This window comes from Protopterus annectens, chromosome 5.part0 (assembly GCF_019279795.1).
Source record: "Protopterus annectens isolate FY-2018-M chromosome 5.part0, PAN1.0, whole genome shotgun sequence".
Taxonomy (NCBI): Eukaryota; Metazoa; Chordata; order Ceratodontiformes; family Protopteridae; genus Protopterus; species Protopterus annectens.
The window spans coordinates 1,501,081,704-1,501,097,471 of NC_056735.1; positions in this window are offsets into that span (position 1 = coordinate 1,501,081,704).

A 15,768-nucleotide genomic window follows, 5' to 3' on the forward strand; every position below is an offset into this window, starting at 1 on the left:
GTTGGCCAGTTAGTACACAACATGACACCCAGCACACAATCATAAACGTGTGATAATGACGAAGGTCACACACACCCAAATATGTGTTGGACTTCAGAGTACAACATATGGAAAGCTCACACTGGGCATGCTCGCACACTTTGATAAATGAGGCATATGTCAGACAACATGCCATGGAAAGGCTGAACTGGGCATGCTCACACACTTAGGCCATATCTCCGTAGCAGTTGGCCACACATATCTGGTATTTGTACGTGTCAGTCCAGGAACCAACCACAACACAGCAATCAGCCCAGTGCACACAGTAAATGACCACAGAGACATAAGTGATATAGTGGATCGCCGTCATATGCAAACATCTGCCACAGATACACAAGTTGGTCATAGGAACAGGGAATGCTATGGCAATAAAGACCTGCAAACAGTAGAACAGCACAACAAATATTGTGCATCTGACAATTGAACATATGGGTGTAGAGGTCAATACTAGGCTTCTTGCCCCAGGGAATGGCAGCTCAGCCAGAGTGTGCTTGGCATCTGCATTCCCAGGATAATAGGCTACCATGCCACTGTAAAGTAGGTTACAGAAGGCGACATGTGAGGCTAGTGAGCTGTGCCTCTGTCAAGCAGGGGCACCATGGAGGTCTCAGGGATTGAATGTGCTAAGCCACAGCCATGTTGTCGGTGTGTGCTGTGAGAGGGTTGCTGAGGATCTCTGACAGTAGGTGTCCGTCAATAACAGACTGAGGGGAGCCCTATCTGCATTCTCTGGATGATTCCACTGTCAACACTGTGTTGTAATGAGTATGTGTGAATGAAGTGCCGTGCTGGAACCATCCACAGATGTCCTCCCTCTGTGGGCTACAGCTCTGCAATGTAGTATGTCACTCTGTCTGTTGAACGGCGCATATATGGCCGGTGTACAGCTGACAGGTGTCTTGTTGTGGAGCAGTCATGAGTATATGTGGGATAGCATGACCAATGCAAACTGTACACATGCTCATAGGATGCAAGTGTCAAGGATTATGCTGAGTGGCCAGTATAGTCCTCCAGCATGGGTCCTCTGAAGTCATCCACCCCATCTACACAAGTGTACAGTCTGCTTGTGCTAAACACAGTTTGTGTGCAGTGACAACCTTGCCTGGGGGTGGAGATGAGATATGGATGTCCAGGGAAAGGTGGACATGGGCAGGTATCAACAATGGTGGTCTACCTCTGGTGTGGAACAGTGAGTACCCACATTGCAGATGGACAGGTGCAATATGTATTCACCCATGTGGCTGTGGTGTGTGGTTCTGCCATAGCACATGGACCCACAAATTGTAGTGGTGGTAGGGTAAAGTGGTAGAGGCCTGAGTAGTTCTCACACACAATATGCCTGTACCTGATGTTAACAACTGGAATGGTGTATGTGAATACCTGCATATCCTGGCACTGTTCCCAGGGAAGCTAAGTGTGTGTCCTGGATGTGGGTGTGGTGTTCTGGACTGGTTGTGTTGTGTGTTACAGGTCCTGTGGTCCCAAAGCATGGTATAGAACATAACCTGCCAGTGTGATGTGCATATCTGACCCTGACGTAGGTGGCTGCAAATGCATGTATATGCTATCCCCCACCTGACAGGTAGTACTACATCTACAAACCTCTGTGGAAATGAAGATGTCAGCACCCTAGAAATACTACAGGTGCAGGATAGATGCCCAGTAATCCAGATAGTGTGCTCTGCTAATGCGTTGCCCTCAAGTGTCATAATATAGTTAGGTAGGGGTTCGGATCCTGCAAATGATCAGTGTGTGTGTGTGGGTGAGTGGGGTTTGTGTGTGTGTGAGAGGGAAATGTCCCTTTTGGCAACTGGGAGAACACACTACAGGATGCACACTCCCCTTTCTAAACACAGATGATGTCAGCACCCTATAAGTACAGCAGGAGAAGGGAAGCTTCCCAGTAATGTGAATAGCGCACTCTGCTAATGCGTCTGTCTCGAGTGTCATAACATAGTTAGGTAGTGGTTTGAATCCTGCAAATGGCAAGTGTGTGTATTTGGATGAGGGGGTTATTGTGTATGTGCAAATATGTATGAGGGAAATGTTTCTTTTGGCAACTGGGAGAACACACTACAGGATGCACACTCCCCTTTCTAAACACAGATGATGTCAGCACCCTATAAGTACAGCAGGAGAAGGGAAGCCTCCCAGTAATGCGAATAGCGCTCTTCTAATGCATCCGTCTCAAGTGTCATAACATAGTTAGGTAGTGGTTGGAATCCTGCAAATGGCAAGTGTGTGTGTTTGGATGAGGGGGCTTATTGTGTGTGTGCAGATATGTATGAGGGAAATGTTCCTTTTGGCAACTGGGAGAACACTCTACAGGATGCACACTCCCCTTTCTAAACACAGATGATGTCAGCACCCTATAAGTACAGCAGGAGAAGGGAAGACTCCCAGTAATGCGAATAGCGTGCTCTGCTAATGCATTCATCTCAAGTGTCATAACATAGTTAGGTAGTGGTTTGAATCTTGCAAATGGCAAGTGTGTGTGTTTGGATGAGGGGGTTATTGTGTGTGTGCAGATATGTATGAGGGAAATGTTCCTTTTGGCAACTGGGAGAACACACTACAGGATGCACACTCCCCTTTCTAAACACAGATGATGTCAGCACCCTATAAGTACAGCAGGAGAAGAGAAGCCTCCCAGTAATGCGAATAGCGCATTCTGCTAATGCGTTTCCCCTGCGTATCGTAATGTAGTTAGGTAGGAGTTTGAAACCTGTAAATGACATGTGTGTGTGTTTGCATGTGGGGAGTTTGTGTGTGTGCATTTCCGTATGAAAAACATGTTAGTTTTGGCAATCAGGTGATCACACTACCTGATGCACATTACCCTTTCAAAGTACTGATGTTGTCAGCACCCTATAAGTATAGCCAGAGAAGAGGAACTATCTAGTAAACCGAATAGTGCACTTTGCTAATGCGTCCCTCTCACGTGTCATGACTTAGTTAGGTAGGGGAATGAATCCTGCAAATAGCAAGTGTGCATGTGTGTGGGGGTAGTAGGGTGTGTGTAAATGCAAGTGTGAGGAACAGATCCTTTTGGCAAATACTACAATACACCAGATGCTGCATACTCCCCCAGTAAACACAGGGGATGTCACCACACTATCAGCACAGCCAAACAGGGCTAGTTGGCTAGTAATGCCAATAGTGTGCTCTGCTACTGTGTCTATTACCATTGTCAGAGTACAGATAGATATGTTTTGGTAACCCACAACTGTCACGTGTGGTTGTGTCACACAGTATGACCTTGTGTGGGTGTTTGTACATAACAATGCATGCCATTGCCTAAACCAGCAATGGCATTGCACACATGATGTATGTGTGTGACACATACACATAAATACCTGTGACCTGCAGTAGTTACCATGTCTGACACATGCTTCGTGTGGATAAATGGTATTAGCAATGTATACCAATATAACTGTGTCTTACTGTGCAGGGTCCGCACGTGGTATGTCCCTATACAGTGTGGGAGTCTATGGTGAAAGACCTACAGCAGGGGATACACATCTGGTCTGGGCCATATAGTGTACATGTAGTTGATGTACAGGTGCTGCATGTTCCCACCTGTTGTGGTAGTGGTAACACATCATTCCACTGCAATTCGGTGACCACATGCTGTGAACTCTTCAACTAGAGTGTTGTAGCTACAGTAATGCTCACACACAATGTTCGGCTGGATGCAGTACGGCCTTATAAACACAGTTCATGAGACTGTCATATTGCCGGTGTTGTTATGGAGGATAGGTGGTCTTCCTGTGTATGTGAGGGTTGTGTGTGCTAGGCTATGAACCAGATGGCAGTCCGACACACTGTCAGCTGCACATGAGTAGGCCCTGATGGTTTGTGCTGTGCCAACAACCTGGAGGTGTGTGTATCTGTGTTACCTTGGGATACCACCCCCCTATCCATGAGTGTTACATGTGTAGGGGATGACAGGCATGGTATGGGGCATAACCTGTCAGTGATGGGTAACACCTGTGAGCCATGAATCATGAATCTGGTACTGCACAGACATTGCAGTTCACTGTGCTGAGGGCAGTGTCTGGTGCATGCATCTTCCGGTGTACACTGCTGTTGTTGTGTAGCAGCACTGTTAGTGTCCTAACCTGTGTGATACCCACGGAGGTCGCTATGTAAACCATGTCCTGCAGCATAAGGCAGTATGTGTGTACCAAGGAGCCTTGCCATTATACATCGGGCCATGGGTGTCATGTGCAAGATGACCCGTGCACATCAATGTGGTTTCCCTAGCATGTAAGCACACGTTGACAGCCAGTGGATACCCTATGAATGACAGTGGAGACTGAGCATAATGTAGGCATACAACACCCTTCCCACATATAGTGGTAGAATACCTGGTGAGGGTATGTTGGCAACCAACATCAGGCTGATACTGGCCTGTGCCACATGCTGAGAGATCCATTCTATGTTCTCTATCATGTAGTCCAGGGAGGTATGTCTCAGGCAGCCACACTGGCATGGTCAATGAGTGAGTCATATCTGTCCATGCCTCTGTCTGACCTGTATGCATGTGTGGTGTGGTGGACCATAGTGCCCCTGAGTCATATCACTGTGACCTTCACCAGATACAGCCTGTTGAGCGGGACCCCAGTGCAGCACACGACAGGTACCTGACACGTCTGTAGCAGGTGTGTTGTGTAGCCCTACAGGCTGTGAGTGTGTGGCACAGGGGATGTGCGTGCCATGTGTGGCATGTGCTCTGTTCCGACGGAACATATGCCTGTGTGCCAGCTGTGGAGGTGTGTGATGCCCAGGCAGGCTGCTAGTCTGAGTCCCCACGTATGCCCCAGTGTGTTCAGCATGCTGTCAGTGTGTGTCAATGTCTTACTGGTATTGTCGTCACTGTAATATATTGTATTGATTTATTTATTTATCCTACATTTGTTGACTGGGATAGCCCAGCTGGATGCATGTCCATTTCCAGGGGAGGCCCGTGGAGACAAGCTACGAGGGTAGCAGATACAGCATTACATAATACTAGCATTACATAGTACAAACAGATTATTTACAGAGATTACATAAGTAAGCAAGTCAAACATGTTCCACAGGTTAATGTTAGACCTGAGCACAAGCCAGGATTAAATTAAAATTACACAGTAAAGTGGTTCACAGAAGTTACACATTTGAGTTAGCCAGGCTTGATACATTGACATAGCCAGTTAAGTGACAAATGTTGTTTGAGTCTACTGTTAAATGACCTAAGGTGGACAGTAGGGTAATATCAGCTGGAAGTGAGTTCCAGGATCTACTTACAGGGTTTGCAAAGAGAGAATCACCAGCTGTGTTATTAAACTTGCTAGTCTGAAGTAGTACTTTGTTAGGGGATCGAAGCGGTCTAGGATTGTTATAGGCGGTGATAATAATTGAAGTGCAGGAGTATTGTCTGGATTATAGAGGATTTTATAGGCCATAATCAGTTGGTTATACTGTATTAGGCTGGGTATTGCAAGCCAACCAAGCTGATTTAGATTGATGCAATGATGTGTCCTAAAAGGCGGGCCAGTGGCAAACCTGGCAATGTGGTTGTAGCAAATCGAGTGCTTGTTAAGGACAGCCTTGTTCATATTCGAGAGTAGAGGGGATGCATACAGAAGGGTTGAAACAAGGTGTGAGCGAGCTATGGCACCTTTAGCTGGAGGGGCTAGAAAGGCTTTAATTCTGTAAAGTGACCCTAGTTTTCTATTGATGGCTTTGCTAATCTGGTTAACATGTATGTCACATATGAGATTATTGTCTATGATGACACCTAATAGTTTCGGAGATGGGTCAGGGGAGATTATTGTGCCATCAGTTGATGTTATGGTAACGGTGAAAGTGGTAGACCTACGTGTTGGTGGAATAACAGCAGTTTAGTCTGATTGGGATTTAGGATCAGACGATGTTCAGAAAGCCAGTTTGCTATTGTCTTAAAGGTGGTCTGGGTAGCTGACCATAACTCTACTGGAGATGTGGCTGAGCAGATCAGAGTAGAGTATACAGCATATTGGATACAGCTGACTTTAGGGATGACAGTATAACGGTTGTTAATGAAGATGGAGGACAGCAAGGGCCCTAGTATAGAGCCTTGTGGTACTCTGAGGGTGTTAGGTAGAAGGTTAGAGGGTTTGTTCTGCCAGAGGCCGGCCTGCTGTCAACCATGCAGGTAGGATTGACACCATTGGAAGGCTCCAGTATCTAGACAGTCTTTGCAGGGTGTGGAGTACAAGTTGGTGATCAACCATATCGTATGCCTTTGAATTATCCAAAAAGAGGGCTGTGGATATATAATTAATGTTGCAAGTATGGCTTATGGTGTTAGTAAAGGCTAGGAGGCCTGATGTAGTGCTGTGATGAGGACGTAAGCCATGCTGAGTGTCTGCCATAATGCGAGTTTGGATTAGGTGGTGCATGACTTGTCTATAATCTCTGCAAGTGGAGAGAGTATAGCTATTGGCCTATAATTGGAGACTTCAGTAGAGCTGCCTCCTGTGTGAAGTGGGATTACATATGACATTTTCCAGATGGTGGAAAAGTTAGATTCTAACATGGTTCCTTTGATTACCTTTGAGACGGGGTAAGCAATAGCATCATCTGGTTTTGATAGGTACTCGGCAGGGAGTTGATCAGCAGAAAGTGTAGTGGGTTTCACTGTTACAATCAAGGTACAGAGAAGTGAAGTGGCGACTGGTTGGCAGCTGGACGCAAGTAGTTTTCTAGGGGTGCTGCTTTCAGGACCAGGGGAGCTAGGAGGTAGATGGCTAGCTAGGGCCTGCAATGTCTCAGTAAAGGACTGGTCAAAGCTATCAGGAACATCTTCAGGGGTATTATCAATAGTAGCAGCAGGGATTGGGGTTGACGTTTGTCCTGGACGTAGTATATATGACATGCCACCTGACAGGGTATGGCATTACTGGGTTCAGAGACCAGTCCCCAGATTGGCTGTGTGGTAGCATCCCACACATGTGTTGTACGTTCCTGGCCAAGGGTGATGGCTGACTGCATACATGTGGCAGCTGTGACAATGACACATGACTCACATAAACCATGACTGGACCATAGAGGTGATTCACAGGTTACCTTTGCACATGCCACCCTAGTAGTGTGATTGGCATGGTGAGTACCAACACATAGGGCCAATGGGGAACAACATACTGAAGGTGTGTATGTGTGGGTGGACTGCCACTGTTTCATAGCACTGACATATATGACTGCACACGTGGGTAAATGCCAGGTAAGACGTGTGCAATGTGTCACAGGCAACGTACATGCGTACAGGACAGACAGTGACGTTCTGTCATGTGTAAAGTTGACATACATATGGTACGCTATGCAGATGTCACTAGCAGTCTACAGAAGCACTGTAACTTGCATTGCAGGTGTAAGCAGTGTTCCAGGGGACCCCAAGCGAACATGCATGCAAACAAAGCTACAGTACACAGGGCTGGAAGTACTGCATTATACAACAAAGAAGGGGTAACAATAACAGTAAGTAACAATGCAAATATGTAGGCACTATCAACATGTACCCAGAAATACGCAGCACAGATGCCCATGGTAGAACCGATATTATGTCATACTTATTTGTGATCTGGACTACATTGGTACTGCACACATATCTAGATGCGTGAACATCCACATGGCATAGTCGTTGTGGGCATCTTGACACCATTACTGTACATGTCCACCATTGCATATCACTACTTGCGTTAGCTTTCCCCCTGTGCTACCCATGTATGCGGCTATCTGTTGACAACCTTACCACCGGCATGCAATTATGTGCAGCTGTTATACTTTGGTATGTACTATGGGTGCAGATAACAATTCAGGACATTCATACAGTTACTACAGCAGGCATGCTGGGGTAAACACACAGTCATAGCAGCACACTGTACTGTTACCAACATGATACTACTAATACACGTCTATGTAGTCACCCTGTGCATCAGCAATGTGTTTACCTGTTCCCGCAATGATGTTGGAGATTGCAGGAGGTGGCACAGTGTCATCATATGCACAGGGTGTGGATTAGGTATGCCTGAGTCAGCCACTGATACCACCAGTTGACATGTGTGTGTATGTGTGTTGATGAGGGGCAGCAGTACAGGGTGGGGCAGTGTTGGTGCAGTGTGTGCGTGTATGTGGTTGCCCTAAGTGTTAACATTTCGCATGTGTGTATGCACGCACACAGTTCCACCTCATGGCTGCCATATACAGGGGTTTGTGGACAGCCACAGACTGCACCTGGCAGGCCATACAGATCAGTGTCTGTGTGTACGGACACGGTACCTGTGCCTGTCAGGGGTGCTACGGACCATATCCAGTACAAAGCCAGACTGGGTACTGTCATCAGAAGTGGGGGTGTGTTGACTTGACACATATTCCTGTTGGGACTGTCCAGAGCCACGTGCACATGGTCTCCTGGGGCGTTCCGATGACAGCACAGACCCAGCATTGCTGGGGCTGCTGCTGGCACTATGGGGGCGTGCGTGAGCCTGTTGTCGTCTGCGCCAACTGCCAGCTGCTGCCGCTGCTGGCATACGGCCACGTCGACGCCGCAAACACCCACCATTGCCCTGGCTCATGGACATCTGGTTGTGGAACTGCTGTAATATGTCCCCACAATGTCTGTCTATGACATTGGTGAAGTTACGGATAGCATCCGCAATGTCACGCATACTGTCTGTCATGGCTGTGCGACATGCTTTGAGCTCCCTCAGACCCTGTCTGGTGTACCTTTCCATATGTGACTGAGCCTGCATGACAGTCCAAAACATAGCTGAGGTTGACAGACCTCTTTGGGCACGTCGGCCAGAGGCAGTACGCCCACGGATGCTCCCACGAGAACCCATGGGCAACTGTCTGTGTGGTACCATCGGAGGACCCTGCCCATGGCTGCTGTGTGGGGACGCATGTGCCACAGGTACCACATTACCCTGGTCTATGCCTGCTGTATCCTGTCCATCACCTAGGGACAATGGTGACAAAGGATGTACAGGCAGGATGACTGTGTGCAATGATGGGGTTGACAGCTGTGTACTGTCAATTGGCTGACCAATGGCAGACCCTGACACAGCTTCCTGTACCATTACACATATATCATCATTACCAGTAGCAGTGGCACAGGATTCAGGTTCCCTGCTGCAGGTCACCAGAGCAGCCCCAGAACCTGTGGGATGAAGACAGGAAACACAGTTTACAGTCTCCAGACATTGTTACCAGTGATGCACTTATACACACATGCACACATGCACACATGGACACATGCACACATGGTCACGTGTACACATGCACACATGCACATATGCACACATGCACACATGCACACGTGGACACAGGCACACATGCACACATGCACACGTGGACACAGGCACACATGCACAGATGCACACGTGGACACAGGCACACCTGCACACATGCACACATGGGCACAGGCACACCTGCACACATGCACACATGCACACCCTGCAGTATACACACAGAGCACTACTGAGTTACACTACTGTTACTAGCATTATCAGGACTATTATAGGTTATGTTAAACACACTCACCAGCATGGATGGCCTGTCTCGCTGTAACCCTGGAGGGACCTGCAGAAATGATGAGATTAATGTCAGTGGGCACATCTGTGCCATTGATATTGCATATGATACAGTGTACAGAACAGTCAGGTGTACATATGGCATATTACCTGCACGCTCCATGTCGTGCTGCTTGTGGAACCAGCCTCCATCATAATGCAGGTGTACTGCTGTTGGTGTTCTGGGGCTGGAGCCACAACACTTAGGAGTAGCCCCTCCAGTCTGGTGAGGGGGGATGTGTGGCCACCCCACCTCCTGTGGCGACCTGTTGCCTGTGGATATCTGATGCACGCTGCCGGACACTTCGGATTAAATCACTGCAGTGATGTTGTACCTGCTCATATGTCCTGTTATGTGTGCCAATATCATTTACCCTACGGACAAGGTCTTGCCACAGTGCGGCCCTCTCCTGCTAATTCTGACTGGTGCGGGAAAACAGGATGTCATACTCCCGCACCAGGCTCTGGTGGATCTCCTCATCTTCCGCCACAGAGTAGGCGGGGTTACGCTGTCGCGCCATCTCCCTGGAAGAGAACACAGACAGGATATCAGCAGACCATTTCAGCAATATATGGCACACATACTATACATGATACTCATGTGTAGTGATATACTACTACTCCCATATGTTGCATGTGTGTGTCATTGTGGATACACAGGTACATGGCCAGATATCAGTGCTCAGCCAACACCTGTGCAACAATACCTGCCACATTCCACACAACGTAGTAGCATGCCCCATCGGTCAGCACACACTGACAGGTGCAATGCACAACCTCACTCTGGGGGTTCATCCCAAGGTACTGTATGTGGGACACCGTCCACTACTGTGATGTGGACAGACGTTACTCGGCCTGGATATACATATCCCACCACCACCACCAGCACAGTAGACTACTTTGATATGTATGCGACTAGACAGTTATTCACTTGCTGGGACTGAGATGGTATCCATGCAGCACACTGGGCCAGTGGAAGCCACAAGCCACACTGCTGACCCCTTTGCAAATGCTTACCATGGACATGCCATGGATTGCATGACACTTGCACACACATGTCTAACCCAGACCCTATGCACAAAGGTTAGGCATCCTGTCCTGTGGACCCCAGACAGAGGCAGATTGTATAACAATAGCAGGAGGCTACTGCAGGACAGAGCACATTCACATTAAGGGTAGGCATCTGTGGTCAGCACTGGTACTATGCTACAGTCCGTCATAACAACAGCCATGGCCTACTCTGGGAGGGAAATGGACACAAACACTATGGATGACCACAAGGCCTTCTTCAGTTATGTTACACATATGGACCACATGCCTCAGATATGCTCTGTGTTAATCCACACCTACTTAACATTCACCAAACACACGCATATTGGCAACAATCCTGCAGACATGTTCAGTGCACATATCCCCCCTCCTTCTCCCCCACCTTTGAAATATTTATCCCAGCTGGATGTAACCTCCCTATCATCTCACATGTCCTGGTGAGGTCCGCCCTCAGCAGAGGAGAACACACAGCATCACTGTGACCTCGTGGTCCCCCTGGATGTGTGCTACCGGCACTCTGAGAGGACATACCACCGCATGTAACACTGATAGTTTATCTTGGCCGTGCTACAGGATATGTACCTGGACAGTGGCATACAGCAACAGTGGTCCCACACTACTAAGGGGGCACCTCGACTGACCCTGGGAATTACCACATCATATGCATAACGGGCCTGGTCTGCTAAGCTATGGAATTATGCAGTATGGGATGCATATGCAGTGACATCAGGTACCTGCAGACACTTGTTCCCAGCCAGTGTGCCTTTGGGATGGGCTGATCCTGACTTTTGAGCCTGGCTGACATTTCAAAGCAGTCACTACAGCCATTTCTGGGCCAACGCACAGACACATGCTGCCAGGATCCTGTCCTATGACTGCTTGACATGTGCTGTATGGTCATCCCCTTTTGGTGGAACTACGTACACACAAGATATCACATGGACATACCTATGTATACAGACCTATGACACATTTGGAGGGTTCACAGTATGCACACTATTAACCTGCTACTTTGCATTACCTCTGTTTGTCGCAGCTGGTTGCGTTACCACAGCTTCTGCTTGCTGCTGCTACTGTCAGTGCTGACAGCTTCAGGTTACAGAGTCACAGTGTCTGGTTTTTATTTTTTTTTTGCTCTCTCTCTCTCTCTCACTTCTCGCTCTCCCTCTGTCTGCTTACAGACAATGCAATGAATGTATTTCATGTGGGGAGTGTCAGCACTGGATGCTTTTGTAGGTATCTGCACCAATTGTAAGCCAGCATTTGCTAATTGCATACAGCCAGTTGTGTACTGATTGCAGTTCTCACTGTGATTTCAGGTCAGTGCTATAAAAGGGTATGTGGGATAGGCGTTGCCCTTTCAGATTGTGAGGGTGGGGACCATGCTGGTATGCTGTGGACAGTGTTCTGTGACTGTAAAGGTTAGTATCTCTCTCATGCTTCAGGCTGTGTTGTATATTCACAATTCTCCATTCCTCTCTCATGTTCCCTGTAGCAAGTGTGTATGCACATTGACTCCTACAACTATATATAGATATATATATATATATATATATATATATACATATATATACATATATATATATATATATATGCATACATATATCTATGTACTTTAACTGACCTTATTATCTACAGGCTGCCAACTAGCATGGCTGTTTCTGTTCACACACTACTATTATGGAAATCCAGTAGTTTTGACATTTATTTTAAATGACATGCTTTGTGTACTACACATCCTATATTCCCTTTACATTCATCCCTACTTTTACATGTTATATTTATTTTAGCACAATGTTTTTCTATAAGAGTCATGGCTTAGTGGTAGGTCGTACAGACTAGTGTTTCCAAGGTCCTGGGTTCGGGACTGACAGTGGGATTTTATTTTTCTTTTGAACTGAGTACAGGACCTGTCAATCACAGTGACTAAGTCACTTTTAAGCAGTTGTAACCGGGCTAGCGCTGGTTTGCGCAGAGCTCACGCATGCACACTGGCGGTTAGCTCCGCACACACCCGCTTACAACCGCTTAACGGTGCTTACTCTGGTGCACACCTGCGCTATTTTCTTTGAAAGAAAAGAAAATGGAGAGACAGGAAAGTGGTGAAAAAGGGGTCACAAAGAGGGTAAGACAGTAGGGAAACAAGCTTGGGATGTGCAGGAGGGATGTAGGTAAGGCTCATAGCTGCCCATTTCTTCATCAGCAACAGCTGTGCATATGTATGTAATTTGGTGTGACATTTGAAACCTTCCACCCCTGAGAGAGGTGTCAGGACAACAATAATACTTGTTGGACAGCCAATTGTAATTGATAGGTTCCATGTCCAGCGGACATGTGTGCAGAATGGGCAGCTATGTATGGGGCGTAATTTTTTTGTGGGTACAGAGTACCCTTTTTTTTTTTTCAGGTGAGAGTGGTATGTCAGGTGAAGGAAGTCGGTACAGCTGGGGAGGTAGGTTGGGTAGGTAAACAAACAAGACAAACAAGATGCATACAGGGGCAGTGTATGACACATGTGGGGGGGTTACACAATTGACGGCGACGGAGGTTTGGATATCCAGAGCCCATGAGCCCACAGATGGCAACAGTGGAACTGATATCCCCACCCATAGGCAGTTGCCACTGTTCCTTCACTGCCCAGGACGGGGCTGTGCTGGGGGCTGTGTAGGCGGGGCAACAGGCATGCCCGTTAGTTGCACCACCCGTGCCTCGAGCTGGCGTAGGGGCTCAAGGACAGAGTCCCGAATCTCCCTACGCACCACAGTCCAGACGCTACGGAGGGTGAGTGGTGGTTCTCCTCCGGCCACACTTGCAGAGGGGGGGCGAGCCCCATCCCCTGCAGTGCTTCCACCCGCAGGTGGCACAAGGCCACCGTAGGAGGGTCCGGACTCGGCACTAGTGCCAGGTGCACTCGCCAGCTGAGGTGGGAGAGGTGGGTCCGCTGGAACCCACCTTCCCTGTCGTCCTATGTTTTGCATTATGTCATGACAGTTTGGGTTAGTGACATATAATACCATTCACAATTAGTTGTAACAGCATGCATTAGTATTCCCATTAACCAAACACCCAGATATTCACACCATTGAACAGCGTGCATAACACATGCATAATTTGAACAGGAATACACAGTCCAATAACATGCAGGGTTAATTGATGGCAACGGGCCATCAGGTGTGGATGTATGAACAGGGCAGATGCATCAACGGACATGCAAATATATATGACCCAACAGGACAAACGTCCAGGGGTGTTAATTGTGATTGCACATACCATTTTCACGTGGAATGGGTTATATGTGGTTATAGGGTGGGGTAAAGAAAGTAATATTAACACCTTCGAATAACAATACATATGCTGTACATTTCTAATAGCTACAGTTATATGCACACTACTGTTCTAACTACAGTTTCCTATATGATAACTATTTCACCTTGCTGATAGGACTGTTACTGCAACATCAATATACATTTTAGTGTTCTTCATACACATTCATATCTAGCTTTGTTCAGCTACATCATCTTGCTACTTTTGCTTTATATAGCTGTAGACAAGTGTGGATGTTTGGCATATCAGACAATCATCCTATCTCCGTATTTCAGACTGAGAGCAACATATCCAGATTTTGGGATACACATTCCACATGCAGCAACACTTTGAACATATTTAGCTGTTTGGTTTTGAATCTCACATGCATTTCATTCTGTCCTCACTGCAGTATACTTTATTCAGGGGTTATTACTACTGTATTGCTGGATTCATGATACTTTCTCACACTCTCTCACTTGCTTTCATTTTACTATTCAGGATGGTACTTCTAGGCTTTATTGACATGTTTTAACAGTAGTTATTACAATCCTTTCCAGCAGTCTCACTTCTGTCATGTTTCAGTATTTCCACAGGGATATATTTCACACATGTGATTTCATCATCTTCTGCAGCTATACTTTTCAGCCTGCTGCAGGTTGTGTATTATTTTCTTACAGGCAGGGCATTTTTATTTCTGAATATATGTCGGACAGTTTCATGTTTAGGTTACACTTACAGGCTGAAAACTCTTGTAATCAAGCAATACTTGCATACACTTTCACACTGTTACTTGCAGATTTTATTCCTTACTGACCACACTGCACTCTTTTGCTTACTGTCATACTTTTATATTTCTTTACAGTTACTGGTAGTGGATTACTGACCTGCCTGGTGGCGCAACCGCACCAGCCTATCACCATAGGCTCTGCGGTTCGCAGAACGGACACCTGCAGCTGTAATATACATGAAGTAATATTGGAATACACATCTCCATAATATCAGCTAGTTTAATTTTTTACATACATAATTAAATGTTACTTACTCAGTAGTGGGGCGTTGGGTGTTTGCTGGGCCTCCTGGATCCAAAGGTTCAGTTGGTCCTGCTTGCGTCTCTTCAGGTCTGCATGGTGGTGACGGACCTGCTCACCAGTCCTTGGAATCCCTGTGGCACTGGTGAGATCATGAGCCAACCGGTCCCACTACTCAGCCCTGTATGCTCCCCAGAGGACATGGCCCTGCATGAGTTGGGCCTCATGATTGTGGACTAGGAGCCAGGCCATGTACCTGGACTCCTCAACACCCCACCTCTGTGCTCGAAAGCGACTACCCTCTCCTACTCCTGTCATTCTGCCTGTAGGTCTGTTCTACAATCGTTTATGCTGTGTATTCCCGCCTATGGGGCTTATATAGTCCGTTTTTCCCGCACATATCTGTGATTGGCCATTTTGGAATTGTATCAACTTCAGTAAACCTGCATTGTCATGCTGTAGTTTGTATTCATTCCTATATATTAGCTATTATTGCATTTCTAGGTACTGCTGTCATGGCTTAGTGGTTCTGTACCTTGACTATGGTGTATAGTATCCTGGGTTCGAACCTGGCCACTGCTTTTTATTTTTCATGACTGTCTAGACATGCTGAGGGGTGTGTCGGTGTAAAGGCAGTTTTGATACGGCTTGCTCAATGTTGCCCGTCGGTTAGCTTGTTTGTGCGGTGCGCAGCTCCGCGCAAATGGGGTACACTGCTTTAAGCCTCATTTGGCTATCGGCATGCATATTAC